Raw genomic sequence first — 16450 nt, 5'->3', positions numbered from 1 at the left:
TGTTTTGCCCCAAGACTATATTTGTTTTTTTTTTGCAAAGTTTGGGAGAGAATAACTGTAAAAGTTTCATGCCAATAGCCGTGTGTAATGTAACAACCTAATTATTTGCCGTTTGATGAAAGTAAATGCGATTTAGAGGCGAAAGAAAAAAAGTGCAGAGCAGCTAACCATATTAGCATGGTAAATTCACAACATTTACTGAAATTTTAATATAAAATTTAAACTAGATTAATGTTTTTCTTTAGGGAAATGGCTCTGCCTTTTCTGAGGAATGTGAAGACAGCAAATTTGATGATGGAAAACTTGAAAGTTGGTAAGACGCTACGTTCTGCTTTTTTCTAATAAACCATGTTTTAAGTTTGTTGTAGACCTGACATAGTACCTAGTGTTGCCCGGGTTAATTCGGTATTTCACTAATTCTTATATAAAGATGTTTAATGTGCAAATATGTGCAATATGTTCTATGTGCATCGATAAATCGAAGCTAACATTTCCCAGGCAATGAATGATAAACTCTTTTCATTGCCCCGCTATCTAATTTTATTAGGCCATCAATAAAAGTAAATATAGTTATTTTCTATTTGCATTTGATAAAATCAACTGGCCAAACATAGCTGCATTTTCTTTTTTATTTCAAATTATTAAGGAATTTTTTTATACAGTTTGTGAAATGTATTTTGTATTGTGAGTAACACCTATCCATTTTTTGAAACAACTTTTGAAACTCACGCAATGTATGTTGTTTGGCAGTCATGCACATTTTTTGCATGATTTTGGTGCACCCATTCAGGTGTGGAGTTAATACTGATCTTTTTATGCAACAATTCGTCAAGTATTCTTTAAGGTGAACATTTTGTCAGCTCCAAATTGGCTTTGTATCCAATTCTTTCATTAATTTCAGGTAATTGAAACCAATATAAGTCAATGTTTTAAGGCCGACACTTGCGCCTAATTGTACATACGCGAGTGGCAAGTTTAGATAGAGGCCTGTCGCTGAGGAGACACATTTATAGGGCTTGGTTTTAATGTAGCCTTGTATAGTGCAGTGTCAGCTTTTTTCGGGGACCAATTACTTCATGCCCCAATAACCTTCGCCCTAATAATTAAGTATTAATCAAGCGTTATTGGGTGATCGACAAACATGTAATGCCTGGTCAGAGTCCACAATTTCCTTAACTGAGTTAAATTGCAAAAGTAATATTCCCTCATAAAACTTTCTGGCCCTGGACAAAATGTCCTACAGGGTTACTTAGGTAAATTTTTTTTTGGCCAATATTTATCGAGGTTATGCACAGCGTAATCGTCCAAGTACTGGTTATTTCAATAATAACTTTGTATTCTTTGCAGTACATTTATTGACTGCATAACACATCAAGTAAGACAAAAAACGTTGAAAACAATGATTTGAAAAACGGGACCAAATTGCTGAAGAGCTGAAACGATTTCATTGTGTAATTTTGCACGTATAACAGTTTTTGTTAACAATGTTAAACATTTCGGAGATTATTTTTTTATTACAAAATACACATGTTACTGTGGGCACTGTAGGGTATATTAAGATTAATCCCTCACACAAATTTGAGGTTAATTAATAAAACTATACTAGGATTCAATATTCTGAATTTGTTATTCTATATTTAAAACCTAATGTTTTAGAATCCCCTGGGATTCTACTTTGAAGATCCCTAATTGCAAATGCGCGCTCTTAAACAGTAAATGACAACATATAATGGCGAACTACTCCTCTCTTCACAAAGAAATGATCTAAGGCTGTCGGTACACAATATAATACTCCAGCGATATATGATTATTTATTCACAATACTAAATGATAAAGCATTTAAGTTATACTTGCTGACAAAGTTGCATACCTGAAGACTTTGACAGCAAAGCGTGTGCGGAATTTTTTGTGGCATACAATTCATATTTTTTAATTGCTTGCAGTTTTATTTTTACATATCGTTAAATAAATTTGTTTTATGTTGTTGCAAATGGAAGCTTATTTGCTTTGTATCGCTGTTTTCTTTTCCTAGTTAGCGACCAAACGTCACAGCATGTTTCAAGATTTAGGAATTGTTATGTTGCACGAAGCAGTGTGTAAAATGGCGATTTAGGGTTAGAAAAAAACAGGTTGACATTTCTGTTTATTTCAGACTAAGTTAATGGGTTTATGCAGAATAATTGACCACAGGAGAGTTTCTCTCAACAAAATTACCCCAACAAAAATAATATTATAGTAAACCTAAACTGAGCAATTGACAGTGTATCTTTATCCTTTTTTAAAGTTTTTCTAGAAGTGTAAGTCACACACTAATTGCAAGTGCAACTTGGTCTAATTCCAGAGCGTTTTGCACCCTGCCAGAAATTCGTGGCATCTAAAAACGCTCAGATGTGCACTTAGTTCGGCCCTTATGTGTGTGTACTTACTGTGTGTCTTTCATTGACAGGAGATGTTATCAATATTGCACAAAACTTGACTTCTAAATTTAATTTTTACAGTTCTGCTTATTGCAGCAGCTCCACGGGACATGATATACAGGTTACCCAGCAGGTATTTCTAGTTGTATGTATGTAATGTTTTTTAAGGGTTAGTGATGTTATTTGATTAATATTGCTTAGTTTCCAATTTTTTCAACCAAAGCTATTTCATTATTTATGTACTTTCTGCAGAAATAAACACTTGTGACATCTTTGTAACGGTTTAAAGCAGGGGTGCTCAAACTTTTTTATAAAAAATATGCAATGGTCCACTAAAAAATATACACAAAATAACAGATTTATTAATACTGTATTTAGTATTGTAGCGCAGCCTGTTATGTAAATTGGCTAAGTTCCTAACTGCGTCTAGAGCTGTTTTTATGGTATAAGACTGACCGTGGTCAAAATCTCCATGAAAATGTGAAAACTCCTTAAGAAATCACTTTGTTTGAGTAAAGCAATCACAAACAGTTTTAAAACCGTGACCATAGTACGCCCACAGTGGTAGTGCACCAAGCTGTAAAAACGTAATTCAACGCAAGATTATGTCGTCACAAGGCACAATTCAACTTAACATGCAATCACATGAATAAACAACTAATTGTAGCTTGTGATGACGAGCACAAGTACGTTAGCGTAATGTCATTTTGCATGTATAGGTAGAGCCTGAGTTTGACTTTTCTTTCTTTTTTTTTTCTTTTTTTGTTGCACAAAAAATATTCTCCTGTGCTTAGCGGTCCGAGAAAATTGTCCCGCGGACCCCAGTTTGAGAACCACTGGTTTAGCATGTGACTGCTTTACTAATTTAAAATTTAATGAGTCAATATCCCATAATTAGCATATTAGGTAATTATTGGAATTTGGGTTCCACCAAAAGATAAAATAGCCTGTAAGATTTTTGCTAATGATTTATGGTAAAAATTATGATTTTAAAGTAACTTGGATGAGTATTTTTTAAACAAAGTTTTAAATGCAGATTGATGGCCCATTAATCAAAAACTCCGAACAGAGGTAATTTAAAGTATTAATAAGCTTGGTATGTACTAAATTATCATAAAAAGGAAGTAACTTTGCCTATAAAATATTGAATGATTCATAATAAATGCTTTCTTGTTCTTAAGAAGCTTTTAATTAGCAATGTTTAAGGACATCAGTCTTATGTTAAACCCTGTTTCATTATGTTTTCTACTACGTAAGTTTCTGAAGAAAACTCATATTTAACTAAATATATTTTTTGGTTAATCTTTTTCTTAATTTATAGTGATATTTCCGCCTGCTTTCCTGATAGGCCTGTGCCTCACTCCAGGTTAGTTAAAAATTACTTGCAAATATATTGAAATAAGTAAAGTTTGTTTTGAGTGGAATAGTTTGCCTTTGACAAACAAGACATGAACATAGCATGTATTACTTTTAAAGATTGCTTTCCGAACAAAAAAATAGCTCAATCTTTAATGTCAAAAAATGTATGCAATTTGTATCAATTGAATTATGTTATTAAAGTTTAAATAAATCAGTTTTACTTAAAAATGTAGTGTTTGTTGTGTTACACAGCAAACACATTCTTGATCAAGCTGATATTCATGCTCACCCAAATTATGATCTGAGCACTCCGAAGCCACAGAGCGACAGACGGAATTGCTCTCCGAACAAAACAGGTACACACATTTTATATTTCAGTAATCTTTGTATATGGCCGTATTTGTCCTAATTCTAAATAGAGAAATCAGGTGGCACTGTATAAAGACAAATTGTATTTGATTCTCGACAAGCTTTCGCACAACCGTGCTTCATCAGGTCAAAGTAGAAATGAAAACAATTAAAATGCACGTAAAAGCACAGGCGCAAGTAAAGGCGATAAGAATGGTTTATATTTCAGGTTTCACGAAAAACTGTAACTTTATACTTTAGGTCATGTTTCTCCACTGTCCACTGTTTTTTTTTTTGAATGGTTATATTGGCTAGATAAAGTTTCCACTATCTATAACCTTTAAATCCTGCTAATTAGCGTGTAACTAAATTAAGTGTACAATTTGGATTGCAGCATTGTTTGTTAATGTGAAGGTAATTTGTGCTCAGGAGGTAATTAAGAAGTAGCATAAAAAATACCATAACACTGTAATCCAATTTTGATATCTGTGAAACCTATATTATAGTTTATTATTGTAATAATAATAAAATAATTAAGTGCATATTTAGGCCAAACAAGTATAATTTTTTAAATATGTCAAAAAACTTACATGCCATACTGTCGGAAGACTTTTTTTGCAGTTTTTGTTGTTTAGTGATACCAAAGTAAAACAGTGTTTGCAACACTATTTTTTTTTTGCCGTTAGAAGCTTGGTAATCTGAGCTGAGATTTGAAGAAAAGCTAAAAGCAATCAAGTAAACTTACTAAAATCAATTTTAATATTTTATTAAACTTCCCCTTTCTTTTTTGGTTTTTAACTTTTGAATTGAGTTACAAGCAACTTCTTTGAATAGGATTTTTGCAAAACTTTAGAATACCTATTTTATTTACAAAGCAGGCATTATTGAAGCTTCTTTATCACACAAAAGAGAAGTATGTGAAATGCCTTTTGAACCTATTAATAACGATCTAAGTGACAGTCAAATACAGGCAATGTTTTCTCCTGAATCTTCAACAACATTTGTTGTTAAATTAATTCCTGAATACCCTAAATGTTATTTTAGTGAGCTTGCAACCCAAGTTTGCAACAAAGAACTCGGCTTAGTGTACAGTTTGCATGTGGGTATAAATGTAGTTCAGGAAAATAAAACACAAATATGTTATATATAAGTCTTTGAATTTCAATGAGCAAGAAAAATATTTTGTGATGCGTTATCTGTACTTTTATTTGCCTTTTTTCAATTGTAATAAAAGGGTTCAGCCATATTCATTAGAGTTCTTTTGTTTTGTCAGAAAAAACGTTAAAATTTTGTAAACACATACTTACATGTGGTGTTACACTATAATTTTATTTGCAATACAGATATTGTTGAAGTTTTTCCTATATCAAACAAAATGGAAGTATTTGAAAGACCTGTTGGACCTATTCATGATGAACGAAGTGATGGACAAATACAAGCTGAGTTTTCTGCTGAATCTCCAAAGGCATTTGTTGCCCCAGAAACTGAAGGTAATTTATTCACGAACTTTTAAAAGACTCATGTCCTAACAAAAGCCAAAATAATGAATATGCTGTTGCTGCCAGGCATTGTTTCAATGGTACAATTGTTCTTCTGGCAAAAATTTATTAAAGTGTCAATGTTTCGGCCACTTATTTGGGCAATCTTCTTCAGGGCAATATAATTGCAACTAAAGGTGAAAACCTTTAGTACCATTAAAGTCAAACTAAGTTTGAAATTTAGAAAACTCAAAATCAGCTTTGTTTTTTTTTCTCCTCTGACCTATGGACATCATACAAATAATGTCACATACTAATAAATCAGATAAGCCACGCCATGACTGAGAAATAATAAAAACAGGACAAAAGAATAAATAGAAAGTTAACCATTCTTAAAAAAAAACTTAACATTTATAATTATATATATGTATCATTTTTTGTTGAAAGCTGAACCAGATGACGATTTTCCTATCCCTGCAAGTGAAGAAGAGAACTATTCACACTATGATCCAAAAGCCTTCACGGAGGATAGTCAAGTGATGGCAGGTATGAATTAAAATTGGTAAAAATTGGTAGTTAATGTAACAAAAAAATTAGGAAGTCAATATGCAAACAATTTTAATTTTCATTGTGCTGCTAACATGTGCATTGTACAATTGTATCAACATAGACCAAATATAAAATGTCCTGTCTGCCTGTCCATTCCAAAAACTGAATATAATAATTATTTTTGCCTACTTGTCATTAAACTATACGCTTGGTTTTTAAAAACAAGTTTATGTTTATTAATTCATTGTTTTGTGCTATTATTACATTAAACCGTGTGTACATTTTTGTAGAAGAAGATTTGCCCATTCGGATACAACAACAACCAAAAGACAAGGTTAGTTGTAAATTGTTCTCTGTCTTAGTTTTCTATTTGCCAAGAAAAAAGATTTTGATTTACCTATATATAAAGCAGCTGTTTGGCTGTGTGCTTTAGTTAGGAATAATTAATCACAGAGCGAAACTGGTGTTCAAAATTCTGCTCTAAGTGTGAGCCTTAACATTCTTATCCTGGTTAGTATCAACTTTATTTTATGAATTTAATTGGTATGGTGTATTTAGGCTTTATTCCAAAAGAAACTTCTGGACCGTTTTCTGCTAAAAAGTCAACTGAAATGTAAGTAAAAAAAATCCAACCTTGAAATGTATCTCATGGGATACTTTTTTTACAGTGTTTCTTTATAAGGTTGTGGTTCTTAACCTTCTTTCTATTATGTCCCCTTTTGAAAATTGTCCTGTCCTTTGTACCCCCTTCAAGATATTTAATAAATGTTATACCAAAAGCAAATCTTACAATATGGAAAATAGATCAACAACTAGAAATGTCGGAGCAGGCTTAGATACTGATATTACCAAAATCAAAAATCATAATAATAACATTTCATCAACAAAAGCAATTCTGGTCTTGTTAATTCCATATACTAAAATAATTGTAATTGCTCTTAGTTTTTTTTAGTAAAGTTTTAATTTCATAAATTACACAACCAGCGCTAATCTATAGGACTAAACTTTAAAGGGCTAAATTTGAAACTTTGCACAAATCTGCAACTGAAGTTTAATCTTATTATGCGAAACACATAAAAAAATCATTTTTTCGGTTTTAAGTGGAAAACCTTTTAATATATGAGCATAATACATTGCAACACAAAAAATATTTGTATATATTTTTTTAAATGGCATTTAATGTCTTTTTGACAATATGTTCTGGGGGACATTGACACTGCCAGAAGGCTGTATAGAAACCACATAAAGCAGTTGTGATAACGAAATGGCCATACTGCGAAAACATTTTAAATTTGCACAAATAAAAACAACTTGAGCCATACTTGCGCTAACCTGTTGTCGCATATAAAATAAAAATGTAGCCAAAAAACAAAATGAAGTCCAGCCAAAAAACAAAAGCTGTCAAAATTTGTAGCCCCATACTTAATTACAGCAAAGGCATGAAACGTTTTTTTTTTTCAGTTACCTAAATTACTCATGAAATTTTTAAGTAAGCATAGAACAGCAAAAAAGCAGACTTACTCTCCAGCTTGCGGATATAGGATCATTAAGATCAGTATTTGTAAGTTAAATAGTATAGTAGAGCGTACAACCCCATAATAATTGGTTGGTACCCCCTAGGTTAAGAACCACAGATCTAAGGCAACCTACCTATGTTCATTTAATTTAAATATTGGTTTACAATTTGTTTAATTTTTGTTTAAAAGAACATGATTTAACTATCCATACAATTTCTATAAGCATACAATAAACATTTTGTCCTACTCTTTGCTGTTAACACTGTATTTAAATTATATTTTCTTGTTTTTTCTCTTTGTACATTTTTAATCTGGTTCTCATGTTTTCAGGGGGAAAGACTGAAATCTTTGTTGATGTTAAAAAAGAAGTGCCACTCACGTAAGAATAAGTTGTTATTGACAGCCAAAATTGCCTTGAACACTAGGTTATAGCATTGGCCTGGAAGCCATTTATGATCAACATATCTTTAAAAAATTACCAAATCTTTTATTCGAATTTTGCAATTGTTTCTTGCGATTTTATGTATTCTATTGCCCTATAATAACTTGAATACTGTTAAATGCTTGCCACCAGCTAAAATTTATTTGTGGTAGAATATAGTGTTTTAGTTGCTGCAAGAAATTCAATATATTTTCATTTTAAAATCCTGAAACCCATATCTATTACCATAAATTTATTTATTTTAGTTAGCATCATCGAAGTGCGAAATTGTGTTTTTAAGCATTTATACATTATTTTTTTAAATATATATTTTTCTTGTTTTGTACTTTAATTAACCAAGTTTACGTGTTGTTTAGAATTCCAACAAAACGTCTGAGTGGTACAGATCCATTTTTCGGTAAATTACCTTAATATAAAATTATGTTAAAGTAATACTTTTATTTAGCTTCTGTTAGCTAAGTTTGCATTAGTTGACCCAATATTATTTAATAGTGAACTGAATCCCTATTTTATACACTAATTACTTATTAATTGGTGATAATTTGCAACTTAAAATGGTATTATAGGAGTAAAAATCATTAATTTTGGTTTGTGTGAAAAATTGCCAAACTTAGATAGTCTTTTCATTTTGACAGATGGCGTCGTTACTGGAATGCCTGATGTGAAGTAAGTTGCTTTCGTTTTTTTTTTGGTTACTTTTACAATCGATTTAACACCATTGAAAATTCAAAACTACAAGATTGTGAATAAACTTATTTGGTTTGGTAATAGAGTAAATTGTATCTTTTTTTAAAAATATGTTAAAGGCATTTATAAAATTTTGTTTTAAGAAACAAAGCTACAAGAGATTCAGTTGAAGCTTCAAGTGACAGGGTGATATTTTTCTCCGCTATGTTATATCAAACAATTAATCGTGCATCTAAAAACTCTCAGTTTATTATGTAACTAATCTATTTAACATGTTAACTCTAAAAAAAATATTATCTATAAACAAAAACGACGCTTAAAATGAGCTTGTCACGGTGGTCAAGTGGGTTTTAATTTAAAAATATATTTAATCACCACTTCTTAATAGTTTGTATAAAGTTTGATGTTGGTAATAAAGGGCCTTTGCTAGAATCGCATATATTTTACCTCAAAGTGAGTACTGTTATGTCGAAATAAAAATATTAATATACGAAATATTCTGAATATAAATGCACGTAACTACTTGTATATTTGTTCAAATGCCATGGTTGTTTTATGTTGCTCAAATTTTGCAGGACGAACAAGAAGAGCAAGCTCAGCCTGCAGTAATTCCTCCTGCGGTATGTTTCTCTAAAAACTCACAAATAACGGATTTGCGAGGATGATGAATGTAGCTTAAAATTAAGTCCAGTCTTAATTTATTGCATTTTGGTTTTACTTTTACGTTTCTCACCACCTGAAATGCTGTGTTTGAGAACTTTTTTTTAGGTTTTGAACTTGTGCGCAATCGCTATTTAATAACCGCATACTGTATATGCCACAGCTCAACATGACTTTGTATAAATCATTACGAACCAATTCTAGTTTTGGTTGTTTTTATGTTGACCCTGTACGAGCATTTTAGTTTTTCCAAATTAGATTAGAATTAGATTTAGATCATTTTGAGTTTTCTCAATTTAGATTGGAATTAGAATTACCGAATTCTTAAAAAAACGAATTTAAACTAAAATTACATTTTATTATTCACAATCAATTACATTTAAATCGAGTAGCATTTTGATAGGAATGTGCATTTCAATTATGTGTGTGCTAATTTTTAAGCATTTTAGCATAGCATATGATTTTTAGTCCGTGAAAATTACGTTTTAACCAAAGAGTTTAAATTCAAATTCTTTGTTTTCACTAAGAGACTAAAAATGTCGTTGGACAAACTAGGATTTTTGGTAAAATCCGAATTAGATTACAACTAGAATTAAAGCAAACAAGCAATTCACAAATTAGATTAGAAGTGGAATTAGCCGCATTTTGCTCTAATTTATTGAATTAGAACTAGAATTATCTAGTTGTCCAAGTCTGGTTTGTTTCTTTAATTTTTAAGATTCTAAAGGGGCCCGTTTCCACGTTTGTTCTGTCCCGTTTAAGTTGGTTTAGGGTAATAAAAACGAAAAATATAAAATGAAATGCTGTGCAATTCCTACCGCCCGCAATACTAAGTATTCCTCACCCCTACCCTTGGTAAAAGCTTAATTCTTTGGGTTTGGTGGTTTTTGAATTTCTTAAACAAGCTTTTTCTTTGTTGTGCAATACATTCAATAATATTCTCAATGGAAATCTGACAACTGTTGAAATGTCCATTTTGATTATTTGCCTTTTTTACAAAGTACTTAATTAAACTAAAGATACACTACTAGGTTGTGCAGAACAACGGCTCTGCTTGTCTAACACCCAACCAGTCACCGAATCAGCCAACTTCTGATGGTACGACTTAAAATTTGTTGCAAAAATCGCTATTAAATTAGCCAAGATATCTATGCAAATTTGTTTTGTAAAATTGATAGCAAATTGCAAGTTTGAAGTACGACCTAACTGTAACAAGCTTTATTACTTTTACAGTTTATGTTTGGGCATGTATTTTATTTTACACTTTTTGTGTATAAACTAACGTTTTTTCAAATGAAAAAGTAACCTTGTCAGTTCGGACAACATATAAATATTTAAAAGATAATTTATTTTGGTATTTTTTTTTTTGGACAGTGCACCAAGACAGCTTCGACCCTGGAGTATCTTCCAATCGCCAAAGAGATCGTACTTTCGACACGGATATGGGTGGTAATTCGTGTTATGTTGTATAGCAGCATTGGAAAAACATTGATGTTATAAACACTCCGTATATTCGACAGCGTAACTTAACTGCGCGATAGTCATATATGTTGTTTCGTTTTAGCAAGTCATTGTTTAACGTTGCTACTCTAACTGGACGAAAACTTACCTTGCGAAAATATAATGATATTCACAAACTCTCCGAAAACATTCTATCATCTCCGACTACGATATGTTTTTCATACTTGTAACATTGGTGTTAACACTACCTAGTCCTATCACCTAAACTACTTGCGTAACTCGCATCGAGACCGAGTAGGCTACTTGCGATTACGAAGGTTCATGTTTCAACTGACAAGTTCGAAACTATGCCAGCCTTTTTATTAAAGTATGCAATTGTTTTAATAGATGATAGTCCACCAAGGTTGTTGACCACCACCCAAGATCGGCTTCAGCAAGACCGCCTTCGATTGCTTACGACGCTTTTCGCTGGTTCACATGCCACAGGGTATCACTATATAATTATTTTTTTTCTTTTTATTGCCATCGTCAGAATCACTAAGGCTGTTTTTTATGGTGCACTTTTTAACGCTGATATTTTCTCGGCGACTTTACTGTCGAATGTCGTTTTTGGTAACGTCATTTGTTTTGGTAAACCCTTTAATAGAAACTATGGGTTTGTTATTTTTTATATAACTGCAGCTTTCTTCAGTTTGTAAACGAATGTTGTTGTTTTTTTCAGCAGAGCGCCCCTCAATGTTGTTCCACCGCGAAGGCGCCGCTATGGGATAAGAGAGGTAAGGATGGATTGCCCTGTGTGAGTTACAGTTAGCCACTCAGCAAGCAATACGAACAAGTGTGCCGCGAATTATTTAGAATTTCTGTAGGGTGCCGCCACCCAAAAAAGGTTGCGAAACACTGGTTTACAGTCAACGGCCCTAGAAGCGATTTGCCTTATTAAACCAAATAAACGCATTTGTTTGCGCCTCGCGCAAACTGTAGACTTAAATTTGTTAAATATTTGCAACGCGGTTTACCGACAACAGGAGCTTTTCTTAAGTTCTTGCTTAATGTCATGGTATGACGTAACTTAGTGACGTCATCATAAAAAAAATGTTTTTGGCCTCTCTGAAACAAAACGCTTGTTCCACCCCTCTAGTTTAACTGGTTTCGTTGGGGGCCCACGCCTTCAGCCAAACGATTAAAAGGGACACACTAAAATAATTGTGAACAACTTCTCTATACCAACAACTAATGGATATTATTGGTGTAGGCCTATATGAAATATGATTCACGCTACTTGTAAATCCAGTACTCGAAATCAGCGCTGCGGAGTCAGACTCGGGACTCGAGTAAGACCACGTAAAACTTCCTGAGTCCGACTTTTGAAACTGATACTACCGCAAACTGTAAACTGTGAAGGTGTAATAGCGTATGGTGAATAGTTTGCAACCAAGTATTGTAACTGGATGAGTTATATGACACCCCTAGAAGTGCGTTGCTAAATATCTACCGTATTTAGTTACGTTAATTGGCGGAATCCAGGCTGTAAAGTCTGAGCCAGACTCAGGACTTGACAAAATCGCATATTTGGCCGGAGTCGGACTCGGGATATTTTCAACCGACTCCGCAGCCCTGCTCGAGAGTCATAAACATACTTGAAAAATCCCAATTTTTTATTAAAGAACACGTTTTTAGATGAGCTCAATACCGGACAAACCTCAAGTTGAATTTTTTTTATTTAATCTACTTGACATGGTTGCGCAATAACAAGTGTGAATTACAAAAAAGGTTTAAAAAATCGCCTGTTTATTTTTTTCCCAATAATTACAGTGAAATGCAAGCATGATAAAAAGTGACACCTCGAGTCAATTTAGTCCAGTGTTAAACAATAACCTTTGTTAAAAAGTGAAACGCAATATTCGGGTTTTTGTGTAGTGTTACCAAATACCCAATTTCCTTTCAAATTGTGGAACACGAATGCACAATACTCTTATGCAAGCATAATAAAACGTGACACCTCACAAGTCAATTTAGTCCAGTGTTAAACAATAACCTTTGTTAAAAAGTGAAACGCAATATTCGGGTTTTTGTGTAGTGTTACACGAATACTCAAGTCCTTTTTAAATTGTGGAACACAAATACACAATACCCTTGTGCTGTGTGAATCTTAGGCAGAAACATTTGACCATTGCAACAACAGTCGTTGTATTGCGCAACGAAACTCGGCACTCGCCAATATTTTTAAACTTATCGCTAGGAAAAAATGGGGTCAAGACAAAATTACTGTTTATTAACTTTCGACAAATTAGACTGAAATGTCGAAAGTTCTAATACATTTTGCAAAAAAAAATGTTTTCAATTGAGTTTAGTTTGGTTCATTGTTGTGCCAAAGCTACTAATTAGTTGAATGCCGTTTTTCAGTGAATACAAGATCTCGCCTCATGGAAAAAAAACGCAACAAAACAAGCTGCGATTGTGATCTGCACTATGGTTACGTTTATATCTCAGGTTCATCTCGTAATTTATTTAAATTTCTTGTTTTCACGCATTCCACAATTTTAACCTAATTGGGGGAGAGACAAGTTTATTTGTAATTGTCCATAAAAATAAAACAACGAAAAAATCTGGGCCTCCTTTGACCCATAACCAGGTATTACAAACCTAACCAAACGGGCTGTTTAACACAGTAAAGATTGTTAAACTGGTGGGAAAAAGTAAGGCCAAAATACATCCTGCGCAAAAAAGGCAATGTGACTACACTAAAAAAACGGGATCTGTCGTAACTCAAAACCAGGTATTACAAAATATTTTGACAAAGTGCTGTTTAACACAGTACGAACGACCGTAAAACTTGTTCGGGCACAGTATGGCTAATATGCATCCTACACGCAAAAAAAGGAATCAATGTGGCTACATTGAAAAAATGTGGTTTAGGAAAGATTGTAAAACTTGATGGACAAGGTAAGACCAATATACATCCTTTGCAACAAAATAAGGCATGTAGTGTGGCAACATTTTTTGGCGCTTTACACAAACGCTTCCCGTTCGCGCAGGCGCAGCGCGGCTCTCCCTCGCATTGGCACGAGGAACGTTGTCTCCGCTGCCGAGAGATTCTGAGCGCCGAAGAAGCGGATGACGACCAGCGTCACCGCTGTCGAGCCTTCGTTTGCGCCATGTGCAGGCACCTTCGCGACAACACTCGCTGGAGGTGGACCTGCCCTCGTTGCAACGCTCCTATCTGTCTGCTCTGCAACTGGGAGGATCACCAGTGTCCCGAGCCTTGCGCGTGCTACAGAGGCAGGCACTGTAGGGGACAACCTCCTTAAGGCAGTTGTCAGTAAACCTGTATCACTGGAGAATTTTGTTTTTGACAGGTCCCCGTAAATTGTGCTTTTAAACCACTTTAAGGCAAGCAATCGAAAAAAAATTTCATCAAATAGTTTGCCAAATTATGCTTTGCTAAAATAAACAGTTTGATTTGTTTAAAATCATTGGCCGTCCTTTAGCATAGTGTGGTTTAATTAATTTTTTTTAAACGAAACACCGTTTTTATACCACCATACCAAGTTGAATTTCTAGTTATCTTTTAGTGGCGGATTTTGCCCCTTGTAAATTTATCAAACGTTTTTTTAAGTCTGTGAAACCCCTTTGTATAATGTAGAATAGTTTTTGCTGTATAATATAGAACGTTTCGCTTGCCTTTTTTTAATCGCTAGTTTTTTCCGTCAATAACGACTTAAGGTTCGCACTGATTATTATCGTTTGCCCATATATAAAAGAAAAAAAATTCGAGCTTAGGTCGTTATTGCCTGTTTTCTAGCGAATTTTGCTTTTGCGCTGTTTGTCTTTAGTCGCGTGTTTTAGTTCAACCATTCATTGAAAATTCAATTCGTTTTTTATACATTTTAATTAATTTAACATTCCATGTATTGTTGTGATATTACTTTAAGTTTGAAAAAAAAATCGTCTGCTTTTGTTTTATCATGCTAATTTCTTCAAATCCTAAAAAGTTCAAGGAGGCATTTGATGTCCAGCTTTTATCCCTGTTGTGCTATGTATAAACGCAATAAAATTTTCAATCTTGAAGTTTAAGAGGTGCTTGTCAGCCAGCCAAAACTACTTTTATTAGTTTGTTTGGTATTTTTCATCGATCAAACTACAATTATAGGCACGGATCACACTTACAACTAATTTTCTGTTTCATGCAAGGGACTTAACTTGCTATTCAAAACAAAAGGCTTAGGATTTTAGCTCTGCAGATCACTTTAATTATTATTTTAAAACATAAAAATATGTTTTTGCAGTACTGGATTCGTTACTTTTGCACTATCTTTAAAAAGTTTTTTTTTATTTTATTATCACAAAGCTAATGCGTATGATAGTATTCTCAAGTTTAAAATACTAAATCTATATATAACTGCCATTTTTATGTTATTTTCTGTCTTCTGAATATAAACATAAAATCTGCTCGGCTGTATTTACAATTGCTGTTCGTTTGTGTTAGTTTATAGCAGTGGTTCTCAACCGACGTACCGCGGCATTAAACTTCTTTATACAATTTTTGGTGTACGACGAAAATGCAAATTATTAAAAAGGTTTTTTCAACCTTGTGGCACAGTTTATGTGCTGTATTATTCTCGTTTATTGTATAACGTTACAGTTAGCCACTCAGCAAGCAATACGAACAAGTGTGCCGCGAATTATTTAGAATTTCTGTAGGGTGCCGCAACCCAAAAAAGGTTGCGAAACACTGGTTTACAGTCAACGGCCCTAGAAGCGATTTGCCTTATTAAACCAAATGAACGCATTTGTTTGCGCCTCGCGCTAACTGTAAACTTAAATTTGTTAAATATTTGCAACGCGGTTTACCGACAACAGGAGCTTTTCTTAAGTTCTTGCTTAATGACATGGTATGACGTAACTTAGTGACGTCATCATAAAAATGTTTTTGGCCTCTCTGAAACAAAACGCTTGTTCCACCCCTCTAGTTTAACTGGTTTCGTTGGGGGTCCACGCCTTCAGCCAAACGATTAAAAGGGCCACACTAAAATAATTGTGAACAACTTCTTTATACCAACAACTAATGGATATTATTGGTGTAGGCCTATATGAAATATGAGTTACCGTACAAAAAATGTTAAAGTTCATGTAGAGGTTGGTACATAAGGACAAAAAAAAATTCTGAGCCCAGGTCGTTGGGCGTTGCACATATTGGGATGTGAAGATCTACAATGTTATTCAGGTTTAAATACCATGATCAAGCTGCAATTGACTCAATCTTTCAAGATTTCGGCGCTTTTTTGGAATCGATGTTCTTCTGTCTACACCCAATCTGAACGATATGTTTGCCTAAAGTCATATCATCATTATAACAAAAAAGTCAACTTTTACTTCTGTGCTGTTCATAAAGTGCACCCCGCTTCTTATACTGAACTCAAACGGCTTGTTTCAGCTTGTAACGTCATTTGTTCGGATAAATGAGCTTTTAAGTTAAATCTAGGCTAATGTTGTATTGTGCGTTTTGCTTGGCCTCAATCAGCAGTGTTGTAA

At 33.5% G+C, this 16450-nt stretch overlaps 1 long non-coding RNA gene across 1 annotated transcript; it reads left to right on the top strand.

Moving 5' to 3' along the window:
* The first annotated feature begins 8441 nt into the window (after nucleotides 1–8441).
* On the top strand, nucleotides 8442–11695 carry LOC146145314 (uncharacterized). The gene is made up of 6 exons (XR_014498691.1): nucleotides 8442–8776; nucleotides 8941–8983; nucleotides 9373–9417; nucleotides 10832–10906; nucleotides 11306–11405; nucleotides 11640–11695. It is a non-coding gene; the product is annotated as an uncharacterized LOC146145314 (long non-coding RNA).
* The last annotated feature ends 4755 nt before the right edge of the window (nucleotides 11696–16450 follow it).

Source organism: Ascidiella aspersa, chromosome 5, assembly GCF_963924565.1.
Source record: "Ascidiella aspersa chromosome 5, kaAscAspe10.2, whole genome shotgun sequence".
NCBI lineage: Eukaryota > Metazoa > Chordata > Ascidiacea > Phlebobranchia > Ascidiidae > Ascidiella > Ascidiella aspersa.
Note: the sequence above shows the minus strand (reverse complement) of the source record. Positions and strands in the feature narration are given on the sequence as shown.